The sequence below is a fragment of the Lathamus discolor genome, chromosome 2 (genome assembly GCF_037157495.1).
Source record: "Lathamus discolor isolate bLatDis1 chromosome 2, bLatDis1.hap1, whole genome shotgun sequence".
Classification (NCBI taxonomy): domain Eukaryota; kingdom Metazoa; phylum Chordata; class Aves; order Psittaciformes; family Psittacidae; genus Lathamus; species Lathamus discolor.
The window spans coordinates 138,724,845-138,747,849 of NC_088885.1; the positions used below are offsets into that span (position 1 = coordinate 138,724,845).

Sequence of the window (23,005 nt, forward strand, 5' to 3'; positions counted from 1 at the left end):
CACAAGTGGCACAAGTATAGGATCTCGTTTCCAGACCATGCAGGACTCTACGGTACAGATGAAAGGTGAAAGACATCTCCCATTGGGCTCATGCCCTAAACATGAACTCTTAACCTCAGACTGCTTTGAAATCCAAAAAGTAAGTTTATCTCTGAGTCAGTATGTTCTAGTACTTTCTATATTGCCATCCATATAAATATCAGATCTCAATGCAGTGAATCCCCAAGAAGGTCTATGGCAAGGAGCTCAATAGCCTAATGAAACACAGCTCAAAAATAAAATTACTCCTTTAAAACCAGTACTTAATTTACTACTAATATTACTCCATATCTTCTTATTCTCATGAGAAAAGTTCTAAGTTGTCCTCATCGTTCTCATACCTGAACAGAATTGTCACCTAGAGATGTGAAACCTTGGAGCAGCAAGGTTAGGCACGGAAGCAAGTGCACGACCAGAGACTGGCAGAGGGAACTACTGTATTAATTTCTGCATCATTTGCAGCTACACACAACCACTTGCAATACAGTAGATTACATATTTTCTAGATTTACAAAGTATTGAAGGGTATTTGTTTCTGCTTTTGTCAGTGCATTAACAGAAAAACAGGAAATGAATCAGACTGCAATAATAAACCTTTAGAAGAAACACCATGAAATTTTTTGGTCTCACATAAAATTCATGCTCTTTTAAAGTGACAGGAACTTTGACAAGCTGATCTAAAATATCAGTTTTAACATATAGCAACAAGTGATTGTTCAGAGAAGAAAAACGAATTTGGGTCTTTTCTTTATTATGACATATCACAGGTTTCTTCCACAGTCTTTCTGATGCATCATATTTTCAACTGGCTGCGGAATAAATGGGACTTAAGCAATCCATATATAAGTGCACTGACTGAGGGAATAGCAGCCAAGATAAGACGGGAGGGCTGCCAAATAAACATGAGTGCCAAATTACAGTGAACCCTTCATTTTCCTTCCAGCTTTGCACACGACAGGCTTTATTTTGTACTCCGGGCCTCTGTTTTACAGATATGCTAGTGATACAGGATTTGCATTCCACTAAGACTTCCTTCAATGGACTTTGTTAAGAAATAAGATTACAACAACTGAAATAAACCTCAAGTTCTGAAATCACTTTCTCATGCAAGTGCAAAAGCCTGTTATCCTTGAGCCCCACTTCAGAACTGTCCCATCTCTTATTTAAGAGGAGTAAAAAATAACTGTAAAAAAATATATAGAAAAGCCAATTTCTCATGAAATGTCTTTCCACAAAAATTGCATATACAGAGGAACAGAATCAGGCTATAACCACAACTAGGTACCACACCACTTTAATTTCAATTTTGAACTAAAATATTTTTTCCCCCATAATCCAAACTAGTATACAAGGGGGAAAAAACAAGCAGAAGTTCATCCTAAGCAGATATGCTTTTTGTGAAGCATTATTAAACCTGTAATAGAATCCCCTTGGAACACACTGGATGTCTTTCAGCTGACACTGGTATCCGATTCAGTGATTTAATCCCAGGCTGCAAAGCTTTCACCGGCCACCTGCAGGGGTCAGAAATCATTGTGTCTCCCCAGCCCAATGCCTAACTTCTGTCCTCTCCCAGTCTGGACTGGGGAAGGGACTTGGATTTGGTTTGGTTTTGTTGTAAAGGCAGAGGGAAATTTGACTTCCTGTCAATCACTGTATCAGCTACATAAACAAAAAAAATAAAGAGATACAGCAGGAGCATTCTGATACTCTGCATATTGCTACCAGGTAATGCACAGTCAAACCAGGTACCGTATGTAGGTCAGAGGTGAATTCCCTTCCTTTGTTTCCTTTACAGCACAGGGTGAAGTAACTCCCTGCTATTTGCATATACCCCTCTGATTACATATAACACTAAAACAGGCAGCATATTTTATCAAAAATCACTGAATTAAAGAAAATATCTAATATTGTAATAGGAACCCAACTATGCAAAATAATTGTTTTTACTCTAAATCTTTTTTTTTTTTTAATCATTATTTTAAATGCCTCAGATGTCTTAATTAGCCATAAACTAGTCTGTAACCACAACTGGCAAGAGCGAAAATTTTTCAGACTGATGCCTTGGGTTTCAGATGATCCAGTAATTCAAAGTTTTGCCTTTTAGAAGAGTATTAGTGCATAATTTTTGGTGAGGAATGTGAGCTCACTCAGAGTTAACTGTAAACTTAAAGCTTAAGAGTGTTATATCAAACATACAGCCTTGAAGCTAAAATTTTAGGGCCATCTAAATATACATTAGTATTTCAGTTTCCTGACAAATGTTTTCTTAAAAAACACCCTTTCAAAAATACCAAACACAGGATGGAAAGCAATGGACTTTATTACAATATAAGCATACTAGCCTACTCTAACCAATACTAAGCTTGTGAAGAAAAGCTCCCTTTAAAAACAAACACAAAACAAAAACACAAAAACCCCCCCCCAAAATCCAGTAACTTTATACTAAAGTAACAAAGTACATTTTTATCTACTGTGACAGGGATTTTTTCCCAATGATTAAAAAGCTTTGATTTATGACATTTAATATGTCCTGATTAAAAGCAAGAAGTAGTCAGACCAATTACTGAGCTAGGGACAGTATTTAGTATATAAAACATACTCCTTGTATTCATATGTAATTTACAGCTGGTCTGGCTTGTCAAGAATAATAAAATATTTCAGTCATCGTGGACTCAGAAAATGTTTCTCCCATCTACCAAAAAACTGCTGTGAAGTAAAGCTGAACTGATAGAAATCTTAAAAATGATGCTATTTCCAGGAGATGAAAGCACTGTATTACAGAGCGTAGGATTAAAGCAGCACACTTTAACAAAAAGTTTGGATAACAGACCAGAACAAAAAAAAAAAAAAAAGCATCAAGTTTTTTAAAATGTTAAACATACACTTGCAAACACAGCAAAGAGCACACACATTCAGCATCCTAAGAGGATGGGGGAAGTGGTCCTTATAGGTCAGGTGTGCAGAAGAAATCTAACCAAGACACAATTTCAGAAGCATTCAATACTGTAATTATAACAAGCACAATGAAAAGAAATGGGTGTTCAACACTTTTGAACATTTGATCTGTGTGTATATATAAGCTTATCTGACGATCAAATATCTTGCAGGCATCCTAATTAAGCAGCCTTTGCCAGTAAAAACTATTATGTTTTAATTATATTCCTTCAGTAATGTGCTGGTTAAGCAGAGCATGAGAACAGATGCTATCTAGTCTATTTTTGGGATACTCAAGGTAAGGAGTCACTGAAGAAGAGACACTGCCCTGCAGCCTCACTGCAGAAAAAATTATCTGTAGTGCCTCTTGTCATCCGGGGAGCTCATCTCCATAAAGAACTTTTCTTTTTGTATCACTATAATAGAGATAGGCAACAGATGAGAATAAATTCAGTAAATATTTTCCACCACTAATTCACAGAAGCATTTTGGTTGGAAAAGACCCTCAAGATTATTTAGTCCAGCCATTATAGGAGCATAGAATCAATCAGGTTGGAAAAGCTGCACATCAAATCCTGTGTTCAGTTCTGGGCCCACCACTACAAGAGGGACATTGAGGTGCTGGAGCAGGTCCAGCGAAGGGCAACAGACCTGGTGAAGGGTCTGAAGCACAAATGTGATGAGGAATGACTGAGGGAACTGGGGGGTTTAGTCTGGAGAAGGGAAGGCTCAGGGGGGACCTTACTTGGGGGTGCTGGTCGATGAGAAAATGAACATGAGCCAGCAGTGTGCACTTGCAGCCCAGAAAGCCAACCGTATCCTGGGCTGCATCAAAAGGAGCGTGACCAGCAGGGTGAAGGAGGTGATCCTGCTCCTCTGCTCTGCTCTCATGAGACCTCACCTGGAGTATTGTGTGCAGTTCTGGTGTCCTCAACATAAAAAGGACATGGAACTGTTGGAACAAGTCCAGAGGAGGGCCACGAGGATGATCAGGGGACTGGAGCACCTCCAGTATGAAGATAAGCTGAGAAGGTTGGGGCTGTTCAGCCTGGAGAAGAGAAGGCTGCGTGGAGACCTCACAGCAGTCTTCCAGTACCTGAAGGGGTCCTATAGGGATGCTGGGGAGGGACTCTTCGTCAGGGACTGTAGTGAAAGGACAAGGGGTAACGGGTTCAAACTTAAACAGGGGAAGTTTAGATTGGATATAAGGAAGAAGTTCTTTCCCATCAGGGTGGTTAGGCACTGGAATGGGTTGCCCAGGGAGGTTGTGAATGCTCCATCCTTGGCAGTGTTCAAGGCCAAGTTGGACGAAGCCTTGGGTGAGATGGTTTAGTGTGCAGTGTCCCTGCCCATGGCAGGGGGGTTGAAACTAGATGATCTTAAGGTCCTTTTCCAACCCTAACTATTCTATGATTCTACTGCTCCCTACAACTACCTGAAAGGTAGTTTTCTTCACAAAGAGGGTGGTCAGGCATTGGAACAGGCTGCCCAGGGCAGCGGTGGAGTCGCCGTCCCTGCAAGTGTTCATAAACTGTGTAGATGAGGCCCTCAGAGATGGGTTAGTGGTAGCCTTGGCTGTGCTGGTGGAACAGTTGGACTTGATCTTAAAGATTAACCTAACACTACCAAGTCTGCCACTAAACCATATCTGCCATGTAACCTAATTCAAGGTGTCCTATACTAATAATTATTTTCCTGTGAAAGACCCTTTAGATTTATACACATTAATGAAACATATAACAAGGTAAGTTACATTTGGGTTTTATTCATTTAAGAAAGGAAAGTGAAGTTATTTCACTTTTGAAGGAAATTCTTTGAAGTTAGGATCTCTGCTGTTTATTTGAAACCCTTTATTTCCTCCGATGGTTCCAAAGAAAATAGTTACACAAATACATTAGAGGAAGCAGGTGTGTAATTTCATTGAAAAGCTATTAAAGTTTCCTAAAAAAGAAGCTTCATGTCAGCACAGGAGATCTTTCAAACATTTCTTTAAGTTACCTGCTAGAAATATACACTTTAACATTTATCTTACTACTTTACAAAAGGAAAGCAACCACAGTTATTCCACAGTACTAGCAAGCATTCTGCTGTATGCCCTAAGCACAAAATTAAACAACAGTACCAGGAAAACACCAATGTCACTTCAAGTTGTAAATACATGAAGAAAATCCTGAACATCACTACAATTAAACAGTAAAATACACAGGGACATGACAGTTACAAACAAAACCCAAAACCTTTAAGCTTGACTGCAGAATTCTATAAGACACTACACTGTTTTCCAGATGCCCTCAGTTTTAGTTCAAACTTACTTATTGTATAAACCAGTTAGCACTTAAGTTACAGTAACACCTGGAGTTAAAACTAATTAAGATATATATAACTTTAAGAAACTTACTTTAGTGGGGAAAGAAATACATTTAACAAAATTATATTAATGTCCAGGTAGGCAACTTGCAGAGGTTTTATATTTTAATATAACTTCCTCCAACAATGCACACAGCAACTTGATGTGGACAGAAACATGGCAGACAAGTTCTACAGGAATGCAGATAGATAAGATGTTATTTTCCTGCATTTTAAAATGTTGAATAATAAAGGGAATGAGTCTTCTCCAATGCTCAAAGCAAGATGCTCTAGTATACAGGTACTGTATGCTCAGGAAGCTTCACTACATAGTTTGAGAGTCCTACAGATGAAGCCCTACTTAACTAGCCTGAAGGGTTTAAATTAGTACAGGTAGTTGCCCATGCTGTCTCAGTTGTAGGTTAACCTACCCTGCAACAGAAATTGAGGCCACCTTGCACTCTTCTGATGTTCAGTTTAAAGTGCCTATAAAATAGATTTAAGCTATATGTCCATATCTGAATGGAAACAGGGGCATTCATTTCATTATAGATGGCTGTAGGTTAGTAAATTCCAAGATGACAGTAATAAATAGGAAGTGGCACCAGGTTTAACATTTTAAACCACTGTGGCTATTTGTGAAATTAACAATCTCTTTACCATAGCAGCTAAGCTTCTAAAGTAGCTTCTTACACTACTCTGTGGGACTAACTCTCAAAAGGCAATCATTTACCAGAACTTATTCTACAGGCCAGATACGAGCAGCATAAAAGAGTGCAGCACGCCTACAAAAAGCAGCAGCAGGCTTAAAGCAAGGATGGATATAGCACTTCACGGTTAAACAGCAGATGTTATGGGGGAGGAGAATGTAAGCAGACAGCCAGATTAAGTCAAATTGGAAAATATAACCATGCTATTGAAAACAAAAGCTAAAGTAATAAGTTAAATTCACTGTGAGTCACCTAATTTTTACAGTTAAGTCATTCATTTATTTCAAAAGACAATCATTTCTTGTTAAAAGAAAGGCTAGCAACTCTTATCATTATGACTGACTGACGCTTCCAGCTATTTCCAAAGCTGCTCAGAATCTTTTCAGGCAAACTGGGCTGAAAGTTGTGTACTATAATCTTCTTCAGCATTCTTGTTTCAACCAAACTACTTAAGCCAATAACAAAACCCCACACATCTTAAACACAACATTTTAGTAAAGAAAATCTTACAAAAGACTTTCAGTATTTCCTCTGAAAAGGTTCAGCACAAGCACACTTCAGAGCTGGAATTTGAGTTCTGGCCTATGTATATAGGATGTACATTTTATGAGCCTTCCAGAAATGCAAATATAGTGAATATTGCAAGTTTGGGGGAATGGGAGAGGAAGATACATGGTTTTCAGCAAAAAAAAAAGCATATCTTTTAATCTGCTAAAATCTCTCCCAAACTTGATCCAGCCTGGAATCAAACAGACTCTCCCTTTCACTTCCAGGCATACAATATGCTGGGTCAAACCACCAGAAAATAAAGCTAAGAAGCTGACTTACCCTTTCTAAGACCCCACTACAAAGTAGCAGCAATGTAGAAAATACTCTAATCTAATGGTGGGGGGAGGCCCAGGATTCAACTCATGGAGAGAGGAGGGGCCGGGGGGGAAATAAGTAAATAAAACTAAAAATGGATATAGTCCAAACTTGCTTAGACACAATCCTGAGCAACCTGACCAGGAATAGCCCTGCTTTGATCAAGGGCTGTGCTCCAAAAGCCTCTTTCAACCCAAACCATGCTGCAATTCTAACAACAGTGGAAGTGGTGGCTGCCAGAAGGGCAACCAAAGTCTGCACCAGAACAGGAATAGCATGTCTAAATTCCGCCAGAGTGCTAGAAAGAATTTAAATTAAATTAAATAAAAAAAAACCACCACAAAACAACATGGACCACAGAGTGAGGAGAGGGACAGGAGCTGTTCAAGGGAAGTAACCTGGGAACTCCATCACAGGTAAGAAAAACACAACATATCTCATAAAAAAAATCCAGTGAGGCAGGAGAACTGACTAGCTGATCACAACACTAGAAGAAAATGAGGTATCAATTACAGGGGAAAGGTAAGAGAGACCATAAAAGAACAACTGAACTGGAAACAGGGAGCATCTTCAAATGACAAGAAAGACAGAGACATCAGATTAGGCACTGAAAAGGATATGAGTTTAGGCAGGCTAAGATATCTTCCTAACAAAAATCCTGACTACACACAAATAGGATTTGGATAAAACACTATGAAGTATGTAGAAACCAAAAGGTATGCTGTTAGTAACAAAGAAAAAAAGCAGCCAAAGCAGCTTGTAGTGTCAAAGCATGGCTTCCTCTAGTGCTCATCCTTCACAGTCCACAGACATCCATAAAACCCTCTGCATAAGCACATGGATCATACCGTCTAGGGTTGATCCCTATAAAGCATGAAAGAGTATTATTAGATACCACTAGCTCAAATAGCAGCAGTCTGCCCAGTGAGTAGCTTCTAAACCTGCTGATATGATTGCAATTATTATTTTTAACAGCTAGGAAACAGCACACAAACTACATTAGAAGTAACTTCATAAAGTAAACAGAATTGAGTCCTGGAGTGTGGAAATGAGTCCTGAAGTACATGATGACATCTTACCCCTTTTATCCCATAGAATCTTTGCCAGGTTCACATGTAATCAGGTCACTACTCAGTATTTTATTTGTTCTTACCCATCATGCCCCCTTATCTAATAAAAAAAAAAACAAGCAAACAAACAAAAAAAAACCCCACAAAAAACAAAAACCCCAACATATATAAAAAAAACAAACCTGCATATAAATGGGCCACTGCAGAGCACGGATATGTTAGATTAATATTGCTGAAATAGTCAAATAGCATATTCATCCCACTGAAGTAGCATGGGTATTATTCCTATTAACAGACACAATATTAAAGCATACGATTAAGGATGGATTTATTTACCAACCTCAGGTGCCTGATCCCAGATACCCAAGAACTTAATTTGTTTTAGGCTATGCTACACAGCAAATTACACGTTCAAAGACACCTGCAGTATCAATTCTATACACACACACACACCACCCCAACCAAACCAGTAACTACCACAACACATAGCCAGGACTCAGACAGCTCCATCAGGCATGAAGAAAATCTTTTAAGTTTTCTGCTTTATTTTCATTAGATCTCCAAATTTATTCAAAGGAAACAACTGCCCTAGAGACTAGGTTTATTGCTGCCCAACCTAGATGGACTCACCAGTGGACAGGGCAAATGTACTCTAAAGAATGCTTCTGCAAGGAAGGAAAAGTTACAAAGCCACAGCTGTGTCATTAAGGACTACAACTTAATAAAAGCAGGCACAAAAAGCAAGCAAACTACGGTTGCTTCTTCAGCCTTAATTCTGGCATTTCTTAACATTTGAGAATTTGACCTGAAACCTTAAAATGACAAACTGTATGCAATGGCAGAATCAGTTTCACTTTGACATGTACAATCCTTCACATTACAAAACCAGGGCAAATAAATCATCTTATCACTGCTGAAGCTATACCTACCTGTTTCTAGTATTTCTAGTGCATTCACCATCATGTTTTCTGAGATACAAAGTTGAACTATCAGCATCTTAAGGCATCTTCCTTGTCCTTACACTAGAAAAAGTTCTTGCATGCCACACACCATTAAAGCCTGAGCCACTCTTCACCTTCAAAATGCAGTTTTGCAGAATGCCTATTACAGAAGTTAAAATTACTGCATGTATGCACAGACAATATTTACTCAAAGCCATACTCTAGTCAACTCCTTTGATGACTTGACAATTACATGATAATGAAGGTATATCTAATCTCCCTTTTTGAAGAAAATCAAATCAAACCAAGGTTTTATTTTCCTTGCCAAATAATCCAAAGCCAGCCATACTGTTACTAGTCTACAGTAATACTGTACAAAGCACACATTTCAGACAGATGAACTTGAAAGGTGAATAGTTCTAACTTCAGAAGGACTACATTTTACAGACAGCTTCAGTACCTACATTGCTTTTTTACAGATGAAAGCATCAATCTGTCGAAGCTTTCCATAAAGTACTGTATTTTTGCTCATTGTACGGCCAACTGGAAGCTCTCTCCTTTCAGAGTTCTAATTTGTTCTTGCACTGAATGACTTTCAGCACATAAAACTGTTCTGCATACTCTGAAGAGGTATATTTCACGTGTGTCAGGAGTAATACCAACCATACCAAAATATGTATTTTTATTTTTTTTTTAACTTTCAACCAGAGATTAACAAAGGCAAATTTGCTGAAGTTTTAAAAGAATCTGTCCCACAAATGCAGCATACTGTGGCTCTACATTTATTGTGCATATGCCATTTTCCATGTAATGGCTTTGAAAGCCATACAGTGCAAATACCCCTACAGCTTGCAGGAGATAATCCATGCTGAAACTGACTTAGAAATTATTTGTTATCCTTAAAACAGAAAGGTAATATAGCATGAACTTTGAGATGAGGATATGATTATATAGTCCTAAAAAAAATAGGGCGGTACTTCACACATCAAACAACAGATAAAAAAAAAACAAACAAACCAACAACCAAAAAAAAACCCCAAGAATGAAAACAGAACCATGTCACTGTCTTCATATTTTACCGAAACAGCACTTCTTGGCCTAGATCCAGCCACGATATTATGTTGATAAGGGCAGGCTGTAGGAGGTGGAAAGAAACCATTTTCACTGCTTACTGTTTTAGAGAAAAAGCTGGGCAGGACTGAACAGGACACTTCTTTTTCTTAACCCATTCCCCAGTAAACACCACCTCCTTGCAAAGCTTCAATTCAACAGCAAAAGATAAGCTATAGTATGTGCCAGATATACCTTATCTACTAACTAAATTAACACTGAAAACAGGAAAGCTTGTACTGCCTTTTTCAGACAGGCAGGCAGCATGTAATCCTAATAATCAGGATCTTTCTCTTTGTTTATCCTTGTTCTCTTTTCATTAGTTATTTACTCCATTACCTAATTCATCTTGGAATCATCTTTAATTGTTAATAATGGAAAGACTCAGGACTCCTGTGTTGAGCTTACAGGGCCCTCTTCTATTCTTACCCTGGCTGAGTTTCTGCCTGGTGTCAGGTCACAGAAAGAAAAGTCTACTTTTCTGCAGCTACACACCACCACCAAAGATAGTCTGACCAAAAGCAAACTGCCACATAAAGGGGTAAAAAAAAATATATATATAAAAAAAAACGCAACAGCAAATAGGAACAGGAAGCAGAAGAAAGGGGAAAAAAAGTAACTAGTTAGGTAGGAACTTAAAGAGGAAAATACTTTTGGTCACTAGTTAAAAAATTCCTCAGTCTAAATGGAGATGGCTTAAAACTATGATATTGTAAAATTTAGAAAAACAGTGAGCACAATAGCTCTTTGCAAGTTTCTTCTTTATGCTGTCCCACAGATAAACTTACACTGACTGCAGAATCTTACACTTTCAGGAAAGCAACAGCCTGGCTTCACAGACTATAAGCACTAAAGATCCCTTTGCTTAAAAAGGACCTAGAAGTTTGATACCTCCATCTCTGACCCTGAGTAAAAGGGCTTCTGGTCTCCCAAGACGTATTTTTAGCTGTGTCATATAAAGGAAAGCTGGACTCTTTTTTTTGAAAATGCAAAGTCAATCAAAAAGAAAGTATCAGATAAAGCTTCACAGGTACAATGAAACTGAGAAGGTAACTGCTCTTCTCAGGAAACTGAAGCAAGGTCTTTAATTAAAAAAGAAAAAAAAAGTAATTTTAAAGGCTTTATTCTGTTTATATTTGATTTAAGACAGAGGAACACAAAGTCAGAACACCTCCATCAGGACACACAGTGGAGAAATCTTTGATAAGAGTTATTTTTCCAGTAGATATTCTAAAAATAAAGTCTTAACCTTGAATACACTTCATCTGGCAGTCACATTTCTTTGCATTGATCAACATATTATATTACTTATTATGAAAATATGAAAGGCAAACCAAAAGATACTTCCCCATGGCTGACCTGAAAAATAGTTTCTCAGCAAGCTCCACCTTTACCAGTTGGGTGGTCTCACGACAGCCACTATTAATTGCCATCCAGCTGTTCTTCCACTATCAAATGTTTGAGGGACGACTGGATACTCAATACATGAAACATTTTGATACAAAGGAGAAAAGCCAAACAGTATGCAGCAGCAACTGCTGTTAGCTTCTTCACTTATATACAGTTTCCTTACAGATGTTAATACTTACAAAAACATATACTGTCAAGGTACAATTAGAGCTTAATACATGGAAGAGCTGCAGCACCAAATATAAGCTGAGCATATGGCCTCCAATTTTCAGGTCATAAAAAGCCCAAAGCATTCATTAACCATCTAATTCACAGAATAAAAGCCTTTTATTTCCTAAAACAGGTATAAATGTTTATTTTGCAGATTGATACTGCACTAGATCTGCCAGAACATCCCTCCCCTTGTCCAGTTTCACTGAAACATACTGCAGGTTCTGTGCACCATGTACTTTCAGCAAAGGAAATATGACGCATGCAGGCATGGCACCACCAGTAGTCTTTTCCTCTGGAATGCAACCATTATGGTGCCAAGACAGACTCATATTTGTCTAAAAGCAGACAGTTAACTAGACTACTTTATATAAATATTTAAAAACAAAACCAAGGTGCAGCAACACTGCTGCTGTGATGTCATATCCAGAACGCTATCCAGGCAGTACTGCGAAATCTTCATGCCTCAACTACAACTTTCAGCCCCACCAGAACCTCTGCTATTCAGCAGATCTCCCAAGGAGCAGGACCACTTCACACTCCCTACAAACCATTTCTTGAAAATACAGATGATGTAAATTTGTCTCACTGGAAGTCTAACATGGGCACTAAACAGTATAGCTGGAACTGTCTTACAGATTAAGTATTTTCAGATAAAAATAGAACTTAACTGTGGCTTGCAGAGTCTGGTTTTATGTGAAAAACCTGATCATTAACTGGGAAATTTAAAAGTGATACTTTGATTTATTAAGGATATGCAGCATTAGTTAAACACAATGAGAACAAAGCAACATGATTCTTACTGTAGACAGTTTCTCCTGTTAGTTCTTTTGCTGAAGCAGTTTTTCATTCACTAAATGGAACAACTGAAGGGGACAGCCAGGGGCTCCAATTTAGAATATGAGCTCTAATCTGCCTTATGGGAGTAACTAAAGGACCTATGGAAAAATGTTTAACAGTAATTTGTCTCATCTATAAATGGAAACAGAACTGACACAGTCCCACAATGACAGTTTCGGCTGAACAATAACAGGATACTTGCATTAACAAGAGCTGTGTTCTACTTAGGAAGCAAAAACAAGCAACTATACCAAACAGAATTGGTACAAACATTTATTTCTGCAAGATGCCCTTCAAATGTCTTGCTGAAGGTATCATTAGGGGATATGCTGGCCTCTAAAGAGAGGAAGTTTTAATGCCTGAGGAAACACCTGTGTATATGTAACTTTTATTTAAGCTCCTTTCATTAGGTCACTTTGCTAAGCTGCTTTAGGTTAACGCAACCCTTATATCAACATTCTAGATTGGTGCAATGTATCTAGATGTGAAGTGAACCTGATGGAAACTTGCCCTTTAGAAAAAAAAAAAAAGGAAAAGCTACAGCTGATCTTGTCTTGTAAATGGCAATTACAGCGGCAGTGTTCTGACTACCTGTCCAACAATATGCTAGTAAGTCACCCAGCAGGTAACTGACTTCAATCCAGAGTTCAAGAATGGAAAAGCCCAGAGCAAACTTCCCACTGGAAAAAAAAAAAAAAAAAAAGTAACCTAAAATGGAAGTCCGCCTACTTCTTATTTCATGCATAAACCTATAGATAGGGTTAATTATGCCACAACTTCCACGAAAGTGAAGGAAACCACAGTCAATAGCCTCCTAACCTACCTTAATGAGGAAAGATCTAAGGGTGACATCACAAATGACATCTCATGACTTTTTTTCCTTCTCTGAATTCTACTTTGAAGAACTCAAAGACTATCCAAAGCTGGTATAAGCCACATTCACAACAGGAAGAAAATTTCTAGTACAGCCCTGTAATATTCTAGTCCCACATAAAATGTATAGCTCTTTTTAGATAGCCATTGCGTTATTTTGGATCCTTGACTACCTGCATTAAAAGAAAAAAGAAGCAACCCACCACACCAGAGAAGGATCAGCAATCACAACCAAGATAAAGCATAGTTCCGCAGTGCCTGAGAAGTGCCAGAAATGTACATGAAACAAGCAGAGATCACTGAGGACTAAGCTCCCTTATGACTCAGAGGAGCAAAGGCTCTTCACACACTCTTCTCATCAACTGAAGAATAAACTTGTAAGAAAATCTGAGATAATGAGGTGAGCATTAGTTAATGTAAGTTTGGGAAAAAATCCTTCAATCTGTAAGTATCAGCAATAGACCAAATCCCTACTTATACAGTAACTTATCACAAAGCACTAAGAAACAGAATTAAAAAATGAGTGCCTGAAGAAACCTTTTGAAGTAACCTTCATAGAAAGACTGAAATTCTACTCTAAATTCTACTCTTTAGTTCAAATTCACAGTTGTTTACCTGGATTTTTATTTATTTCTGAGTTGAAGCAGATCACACAATGTCTGAAAACTAATCTATATACAACACAAAAAGGTTTCGATTTTCCTTAAATATTTCATTGAAGATTTAAAAGACAAACTACCAGAAATGAACTATCAGACTAAATCACAGATAAAACTTCCACTTCAGAAACTCAGAAATAAAAGGAAGTCTCCTCTTGTGAAAAAAATATGAACATTCAATTAAGAAAAAAATAAAATGGTTTTGAGGTACTAATACATCCTCTTCCACATTCTTCCTATGGAGTGGGGAAGATCATATACTGCAACACTACTTACAGCAACTAGTTCTCTAAAGATGAATGTAACATTTTACCTTCTTGGTGGAAGTCTACCTCGGGGTGCTTTTAGCAATGGGAGATCCAACACCATTCTCAGTATCTTGAAGCTGTGTTTTGGACACTGATTCCTTCAGCTACACATCTTCTATCAGTTAACACAGAAGGGACAATGGAAACTTAGAGCTAAGACAAATGCAAAAAGAGAAACATCCGAAATCAACTTCTTTATGGATAAGCCAGTGACAATATTTTTACTAGTCCTTCAAAGTATCTTTTCTTATCTTAAGAAAGAATCAGACTGACTTGCAACTCAGCTGCAAGTCAGAAATCACTTTAAAAAAGAGTAGGGCCTAAACATATATCTATCAACTCAGTTAAGTCAGCTGGTATAATTTATTCTACTAGGCTGGTATGTGGTATTTACGTACAATTCAGAAAACAGATCACAACACTATGATGTCTGACCATGGGCCAGAATAAACTGACCCCACAGTGAATACAGTTGTATTTCGGCATTCAAAATTCTTTCTTAGTACCTCCAAACTGGGATTCAGAAGTCCAGTGAAAAAATGTAGGCATCCTACTTTGCTTCCGTGGAAAGAAGTGTGTGTGGAGTGGAGATCTTTGTGAGAAATACTGTAGCATGACTAAGTAAGGATCAAAAAAGCCCAAGCAAACAGGAAAAAAAACGAAACCTGGACTGGTTAGGAAGAATCCCCTGCCCACTGAACAAAATCAGTCTGAAGTTTTTGTCAGGGAGAGTAGCACCTACATGCTGGTAACTAATAACAGAAAAAAAAAAAAAAAGGTATAGACATCTTCCACCACAAAAGCCTCTACCCAACTGCCAAAAGAATTCAAGGGCTTGTGTTCTTTCACACACTGATAATGTTCACATAAACCGAGTTTTCCTAATGCATATATTAATGCTGGCTGTGAATCCCATAGCTGAAGGAGTGTTAATGATTCATTTACTAATGGAGAGACCAGGATTTGTACACACTACAAAGGTAAACAAATACATCTGTCAAGCATCTTCCTCCTGAGGCTCAGCAAGCATAATTAATCAAAATCTGATGATTGCTCTATGTAAGAAATGTCATTTGTCTGACAGATTTAAAGGGAAGGGGGAGAAAAGAAAACCACATATACACATTTCAACTCCCTCTTTTAGAAACGATCTGATGCCCTCAAACTTAAAAACAGCTGACAACAGCTAGAATTCAGCACTATATTGTGTAGAACAGTTGAAATTCTGGCACACTTCAAGAAATACACATACAGAGTTACGTGTGTGGAAGCCTTTTACTGGACTCATTTTTAAGAGTTGTATGATTGCCATTATGCAAAAGTGAAACTTTCATTTTCATTTTCTGACCCAAACAGGCCTCATTCACGTGCAATTAAAAAAAGTGCTCTCTCAGCTCTCTGCAAGCTTAAACTGCAAGCATTTAAACGTTTATAGATAATAATGGCAAGATTTTGGAAACTGAAGTAATGTTACACTGCCATCATTTCTAAGCATGCAAGTGAATTCTGTTAGGTAGGCAATTCAGAATTTATACTTCAGTTTAACCTGGGTATTAAACTGAAGACCTTCTTTTCCAATTAACTTGGTAAATAACATTTCATCAGATACTGAAACGTGGCTCTTTGGCTGGAAAAAAAAAAAAACAAACCAAAACCACACACACAGACAAAAAAACAACAAACCCGCCAACACTTTGAACGAAGAAAATATTTTTTAAAATTATCAGTAGCTTTGTCTACAGTGCGAGACGCATCTCCCAAACTGCCCTTTGCTTTTTATAAATAACGCTGTCCTTGATGGCAATTCAGATAAAACACTAATCAATACCAGTGCCAACTATGGTATTTTAACAGAAACAAGATTTGTTGTGCTCCTCACAGGGAAACACAGGCACATTTCCAGTAAACAACCACAAGGGCATGAAGGCTTCAAATTTTTATTTCTGTGCTCAGCAATTAACTGCATTCTACTGCTGTCCCTTTGGCACATCCCCGTAACTCTGCTCCACTACTGTCCCTTTGGCAAAGCCCCATTTCCTTCTGTCAGGGAGCACCGAGCAGAAGGGGAGAGGCAGAAGGACACCTCCCTTTTGCCAGCCATCACCTCCTCAGCTCACGTACACACACACTGGATTTCAAACTGTTTGTTATCCTTTTTTCCCCTATCCCTCCAAGATGCGCCTGCAATAGTCCGCTGCTAGGTGGAAAACTCCCAGCTCCGCAGAAGGACCTGGGCAAGGAAAACACTCAGCAAGACGCTGGCTACCGCAACTGCTTGTGTCCTCAGCGCCTTTACAGCCGAGATGCAATACCCGCTACCACTCGAAACTCTTCCACTCCCCCGATTCACCAGACCCGAGATGGACTGCAGAGCAGAGAAACATAAACTAGAAACTCTCGGAGGCGAGAGTGCGAACCCTGACCCGTTCTGCGCCGAAGGCTCTGGAGTGGCGAGCACAGCTCTCCCCGTGCCCTACAAGTTCAAGTGCGAGACTTCCCAGGGCCGCTGCCGGGCGACAGGAGCGAGGCGCCCACCGAAGGGCCCCCCGCGGCGCCGCGGCCCACCCGGGCGGGAAGCAGCTCCCCCACACAAACCCCCACCCGTCTCGCCGAGGCCAAACGAAACCCACCCGGCAGCTCCCCCACTTCGCCAGCCCCCCGGGCCGGCCGTGCCCCCCTCCTCCGCCACGGCTCGGGGCGGGACGGCCCCCTCGCTCCGCCCGGGGGGAGCCGAGGGGAGACAATGGGCGCGATGACTTCACCCTCCAGCAATGTGAGGCGCAGCGGCGGACGCCGCCGGCTTCCCCCCGGGCCTCGGGACACCCCCAGGCCGCGGCTCCCCCGGACGCAGCTGAGACCAACCCGCGCCCTCTCCCACCCGAGCTCGGGCCCCCGCCCAGAGGCGGCTCCGGCTCAACGGCTCCGCTCCACCCCTCACCCTCCGCCACGCTCAGGGCGGCGGCTGCCGGCCGCCGGCTGAGGCCCGAGGCGGGGGACGCCCCGCGCCACTGCCGAGCCCCTCCGCACCCGCTGCCCCGCCGCGGGCTCACCCCCGGTACCTGCGAGTCGGCGGGAGGAAGGGGCGCCGCTCCGCCCGCCCGGGCCGGGCCCCGCGCAGGAAGCGCCTGTGCCTGTGTGTGTGTGAGGAGCGGAGGGGGCGGCCCGGGGCGGGACAGGGGCGGTGCTGCCCGCCGCGGGGAGGCGGGACCCGGGCGGTTGGTTTCCGCGACGCGCTGAGCTCACGCGCACGGCGGTGCCGCCCCCTCGCCCTCTCCCGGCTGCCGTTGTGGGTGCGGCGCTCCCCTCGTGGCGCCGGGCGCCGGCGGAGCGGGCCCGTGTGTCCGCTCGCCGCCGCGCCTGGGCTCGCTGTGGCGCTGCCCTGCCCTGCGGGTGCGGTGTCCGCTCCCCGGAGGCGCTCAGGCCGCCGGGCCGCGGAGTGCGGACTCCGCAGCGCTGCCAATAGAAGCGGCAGTGCAGAGTAATTATTTACTGCTCCGTGGGCTCCGTTCCGGTTAAAATGTGAAAGTGCGGAGAGGAGTGACCTGTAGAGGCGTGTCAGTAAGGTTATGACGCTGATTCACTCGCCGAAGCGGCAACGGGCTTATTCCGGATCTTCTTTTTCACCCTCGCTTTTGACATTTGGAATGGATTTTGCGCAGCAGCCTCCACCTTCCCTGCTGTGACATGTCCCTGCGCTCCGTGGTGAGCCTGCCCCCGCTGTGGTCCCATTCTGTCCCGGGCCGGGCTGTGTAGCTCACCCGTCCCCACCGCTCAGTTTTACGTCTGTTTTCAGTACCGACCTTCACACTGCCTTCCTCGGGATTCCCTGTTTCAGCTGCTGCCCTCTCCCACAGTCTCTCTGCTCCTGACCTCTGCTTCTGGGCGAGCTCAGAAGCCCTGCTCCCTGTCTTCTGGCACATTTTAAGAACTAGTTGCACGCAAAAATACCACGTTGGTTTAAAATCGTGTGGGTGTTTTTTTTTTTTTTCTTCTCTAGTTAATCATACTGTCTCATGTCATCTCTGAATTCTTTGAAACTGGAGTTTATCCTGTGGTGCCTCTGTTAAGCTGGTATGAAACCAGAAAGCTCACTCTGGAAAAAGTTATTGATTACCCAGCCTGCATTTACCATGTGCAAATATTGTAAAATGAATAAAATGTACCGTGTTTTTCCTGTGTGATTTGCGGTGTACAGTCTGTTAAAGGCTTGTATGTATACCTACCTTTATTTGTGTGCATAGTTCCATTTAAATCAATAGGACTACTTCCAGCACATCAAATTAGGAGTGAATACAAGTAATTCCGTGGTGAGATACTTAATCTGAAATGGCAGAATAGGCGATTATAACAAACAGGGTGGGGAAGTGGAAAATGAGGGTAACAGCAATGAAATTATACTGGAATTTTGATATGCTGTGCACAAACCACAGCAGTTCCTTTACTTCTAAAAGGCAGTAGCTAGGTGAGTTATTTAGGCTCCTAAAAGGCGGTAGCTAGGTCAGTTACTTAAGACTCCAGTACTGCATACATGTAATTCAAGGCATGTGAATGGTGCCATTGTATTCAGATAAGATATCACCTGTTTACGCAGGGTGACGTCTTGGCCACTTTCTTGCGTATGAGATTTGGTACAGAGAACTGGAACTGGAGAACTGAAGTTCATAAAATGAGAGGAGTAAAAGGAAAGGCAAGAGTGGAGGTAAATGATGGAAAGAAGATGAAGGGGGAACAGAAAGATTAGTGTGTAGAATAGCATGATAGGACAGTGAACACATTTGGACTGGAACAGGAACAACAAACCGTTGTACCAGTTCAAATGTGCAAACACCAATAAAACGAAAGCCAGCAACAAGGAATGCAAAGCAATGCAGTAGTGTATTACTTTCTAAATGTCCAAAGGGATTCAGCAAATCAGCACAAATACCTTGAAGTCTCTTGGCTAATGGTAGAAGTCCAGGGTTTTAAAATTCTGCACTGGGAGATTAAGCAGACACTGTGGTGGTCAGTGAGGGACAAAGCAAACCCCCAAGCAGCCACCCTCCTGAGAGCTCTGCCGCAGAGAGCCTGCAGCCAAGTAGGTGCTTTTCATCAGAAGCATTCAGAATAGTCAATTAAGAAAACACAGAAAGCACAGGGAGAAAAGAGAATCTTTTCTGCACAAAGCTGTACACAAAACCTGATAGTGGTTTGTTATGATATGTAGGGAAGATACGTTTGCTTGCTTGCTTGTTATCCTAGAAGAAGAGAGGTATTAAAGAAAAGTAGGGGCTGCTGAAACCCTTTAACAAAGAGGAAAATACCTCATGCACACTGCATTTTGTGAAGCATACAAGATTTATGAAAGCAAACAAGCCTTTCTTTCCAAAACACCTTCTGGAGAACATCTAGGATTAAAACGTTCTGGTATTTAATTCAGCTGCTGGCACAGAAGTTCAAAGTATTGTATCAGAATACAAAAATACTGCCCTTCAAGCACAGCATTGGTAATTCTAAGGAGACATAAGTGCCCACAACACACGGTCAAACATGGAAGGCAAAAACTGTATCATTAAGAGAAGTGAGCAGACAGGGCTGAGAAAAAAGGTGCTTTTTTTCTCAGTGGTAGAGAATGTTGAAAGTGCATGATATGGACAACCTTATCTTAATTTAGTATAACCTCTCTCAGTCTCTGCTCATATAGAGTGCTGGCCTCTGTATAGTTTCAGTACTTACAGATGAAACACTGCTATCTCATATGAAAAGGTGTTGTAAAATCCATTGCCTTGGGAGAGAATTTCATATGTGTATGGTCTTTTCTTTAAACTTATGTTGGAAGAGTATCAAATATGATGGGTAAATGTTTCCATGATCCCACATCTGAATCACTCTTAGAAATCTTTATCTGAATATTCAACCATCATCTTCAATGTAAAATTGTCAGTCCTTTTTCTATAGATAATTGTGTATTTCTTGCAGCCTCTGCCATCATCTGGTCTCCAGTCCATCATTTTTAAGGGAAAAAGAGACTTCCTCAACGTCTCCCCTTTTGACACATACATTTGTGTCCCTGACCTTTCTTTCATCTTGTTCTGAAGAACACCCTTTGTTTGGGGATTCACCACTCTCCTACATTTTCCAGCTCAACTGTCTTGCCAATTTATATTTTTTCCTGGAGAGTTTATTTTTAGCACCCCTGATTTTAGAGATCTGTCTTACAGTGTTGCCCCACAGATGGCTGCATTTGCACAAAAAGCATAGAAGAAGATTGATGTGGCAGCAGGAACAAGTGGCATAGGGAAGGAAAAGAACTGTCTAGATCAATTTTGCCACTGGAGAAAATGTATTATGAAGATGCATTCTGACTTGCAACTAAAGAAGAAAGGAGAAAAGCCTTTGAAGAATTAAAATATCTACAATATCCATTGATAGAGAAACATATCTTTCGACCAGGCATGCAAAAAATGGCAATACTGACAAATACCGGTGCGAAACTGATAAATGTCTTGTTACATATTAGTATAGGCTAAGATACAAATTGCATGAACAGTAATAAGTGTTGAATTCTGTCAGGCTTCTTGTTTACGTTCTGTGAAAGATTGCCATATGCTGATTGTCATTGATTGTATTGAGCACAGTAGATTAAAACATACATACTTTGTAAGAAATCTAGGTTAGGATTTTCTCAAAAGGCATCATTAGAATAGAATCATAGAATCATATCCTGAAGATAAAATGAAGGTGTATTTAAATAGAGGGTACCATGATGACAAGCCTAGGATAATATATCAGAGTCAAATAGAGCTATCTGATGTATATGCAACCTCACTGATCCAAGTTAGAAAATGGTAAGATACCAGTAAGCAATGTGCAGGCTGAGAACTTTCTAAAGTATCAGCATGCCATAAAACATTAAAGATGAAGGCTTCCATAGCCATTTTAAACATCTCAGATATCTTACAGTTACATCATCTGATCCGATCAGTTTCTGTCATGGTCAATAAAGAAAAAGCAAGGGTAGAAAATTTAGGATATCTACAACCACAGGCTCCAAAACATGTCTATTGCAAGAAAGAAATCTGTTTAAATCGATTAAATAGCTTTATTGACAGCCCCAAGGAGAGAGAATAAAAATAGAGAAATCTGGATGCCTGAATACAGGAAGTTGCTCCTAAACACGTATCAGTTGTCACCTAACTTAGAAGGCTCCAAAAGGCTGTAAAAGACTGGTTTCTGGTTTATGAGCTTAATATTTTTCTAACACCTAAAACCCCCACTCCTGGATTTAATATTTAAACTCTGGAAGCTATTCTGGAAGTCAGATGCCTAACTGTGAGGAGCTGCAAGATGCAAGTGTGATACCTATGTAATTTTTTAGAGATAGCCCTTTTTAAAGGTCAGTTGCTATAACTGTATCCTTAGGTAGCTTTAATTTGTTAGAAAAATTAATGAAAGTCAAGTAAGAGTTAGTTATACCGTGAAAAGCAGCAGACTATCATTTCTGTTGCACAACACTCTTTCCATTCTAGTCCCCTGGGCCTTCCTCCGCTGTTACTCTGTAAAGCCTGAAACTTCTGGTTTTCTGGGTTGAGACTTTGTGTGCTTAGTCTCTGCCCAAAGGTGAAATAGTTTCTGGAAGGCTTGAGCAAGAATGTTTTTGCTGTTCTAAGTGTGAAAACAGTGGGTTAGAAAACAGTGGGTTAGAAGGAAATACTGCATAAAGGTAAAAGTGCTTGAGGGTTTTCTAAATAACTTTTTCATCAGCATCAATAAATGTGAAGAGATTCAAGTCGTGGTGGAAATAACCCTGCTCAGGAAAGGCCTATACTTTTTCTAAAGCTGGTCTCTACTCAGTCAGAGGGACCTTCAGGTAGTTCATCTACAGTTCATCTCTGGCAGAGCCAGGGAACACCTAGACTTGCCCTTCCCTGAGGAGCTAATATAGTCTCAGATTTAGCTGTCCTTTGAGCCACAAACAGTGACTCAAAGGTTTGTCTTTACCTCCATATTTTCATGGTGACACACTGCCCTAAGCCAGGCAGCTGAGGGGCACAGGGGCAGCCGCAGTCCTAGACATCAGGCACCTCCCTGGGGACAGGCTGAGGCCAGGCTGGGATGTGAACGCACAGTTGGGCCTGGCTCAGTGGGACCTGTGGACAGCCAGGGCACTGCTGTGGCCCTGCAGCAGTGTCACTGGGGCAGGGGCTAATGGCCCCAGGGGGCTGAAGTGGGGTCCCTGGGGAGGGACAGTCAGGACTGTGGGTGCCCTCAGGGTCCCAGCGCAGTCTTAATGGAGAGACCGCGCATGGCTTTGGCCGTTGCTGACTTCAAGAGGTGCTCGCACAAGCAGGGCTCTGTCGGGAGCACTGATGTGTGCAGCCACGTTGGTGGTGGAAAAGAGCGAAAGAGCGGAGGTGGGGGACAGTGAGGACTGGTTGCCTTTAGTTCCAGCTTTGAGGGTACGTGGTTCTGATACAGTGGCTAAGGCTGTGAGAGCCAAAAGACAAGCAGCAGTAGGACACAGGACCTCTGTACAGGGAGAGCTTTCCAGAACAGCATCACCCTTCCTGGCCTCAGCAGGGTAGATAGGCCATTCATGGGGAGAGTTGCCTGCTCCACATGGGGAGCTGCAGACGCAGCTCTGCCAGATTGTCTGGCAGTTCCTGATTGCAATAAAGCATCCTGCAGCTCCAGCTGCTGTCCAAGGGCGGA

General features: G+C 41.2%; 1 protein-coding gene across 3 annotated transcripts in view; it reads right to left on the reverse strand.

Moving 5' to 3' along the window:
• Positions 1–17,643, reverse strand: part of RNF19A (ring finger protein 19A, RBR E3 ubiquitin protein ligase) — a 58,543-nt gene extending 40,900 nt beyond the window's left edge. Inside the window, exons 1-2 of one of the 3 annotated variants that reach the window (XM_065668698.1) lie at positions 17,377–17,643; positions 14,323–14,470 (exon numbers count right to left, since the gene is read on the reverse strand). The gene's annotated coding sequence lies outside the window, so the exon portion shown is untranslated. Of the gene's footprint in view, positions 1–14,322; positions 14,471–17,367 lie in introns of all 3 variants that reach the window. The other 2 variants (XM_065668699.1, XM_065668700.1) reach the window with 2 other exon arrangements.
• Positions 17,644–23,005: the final 5,362 nt, after the last annotated feature.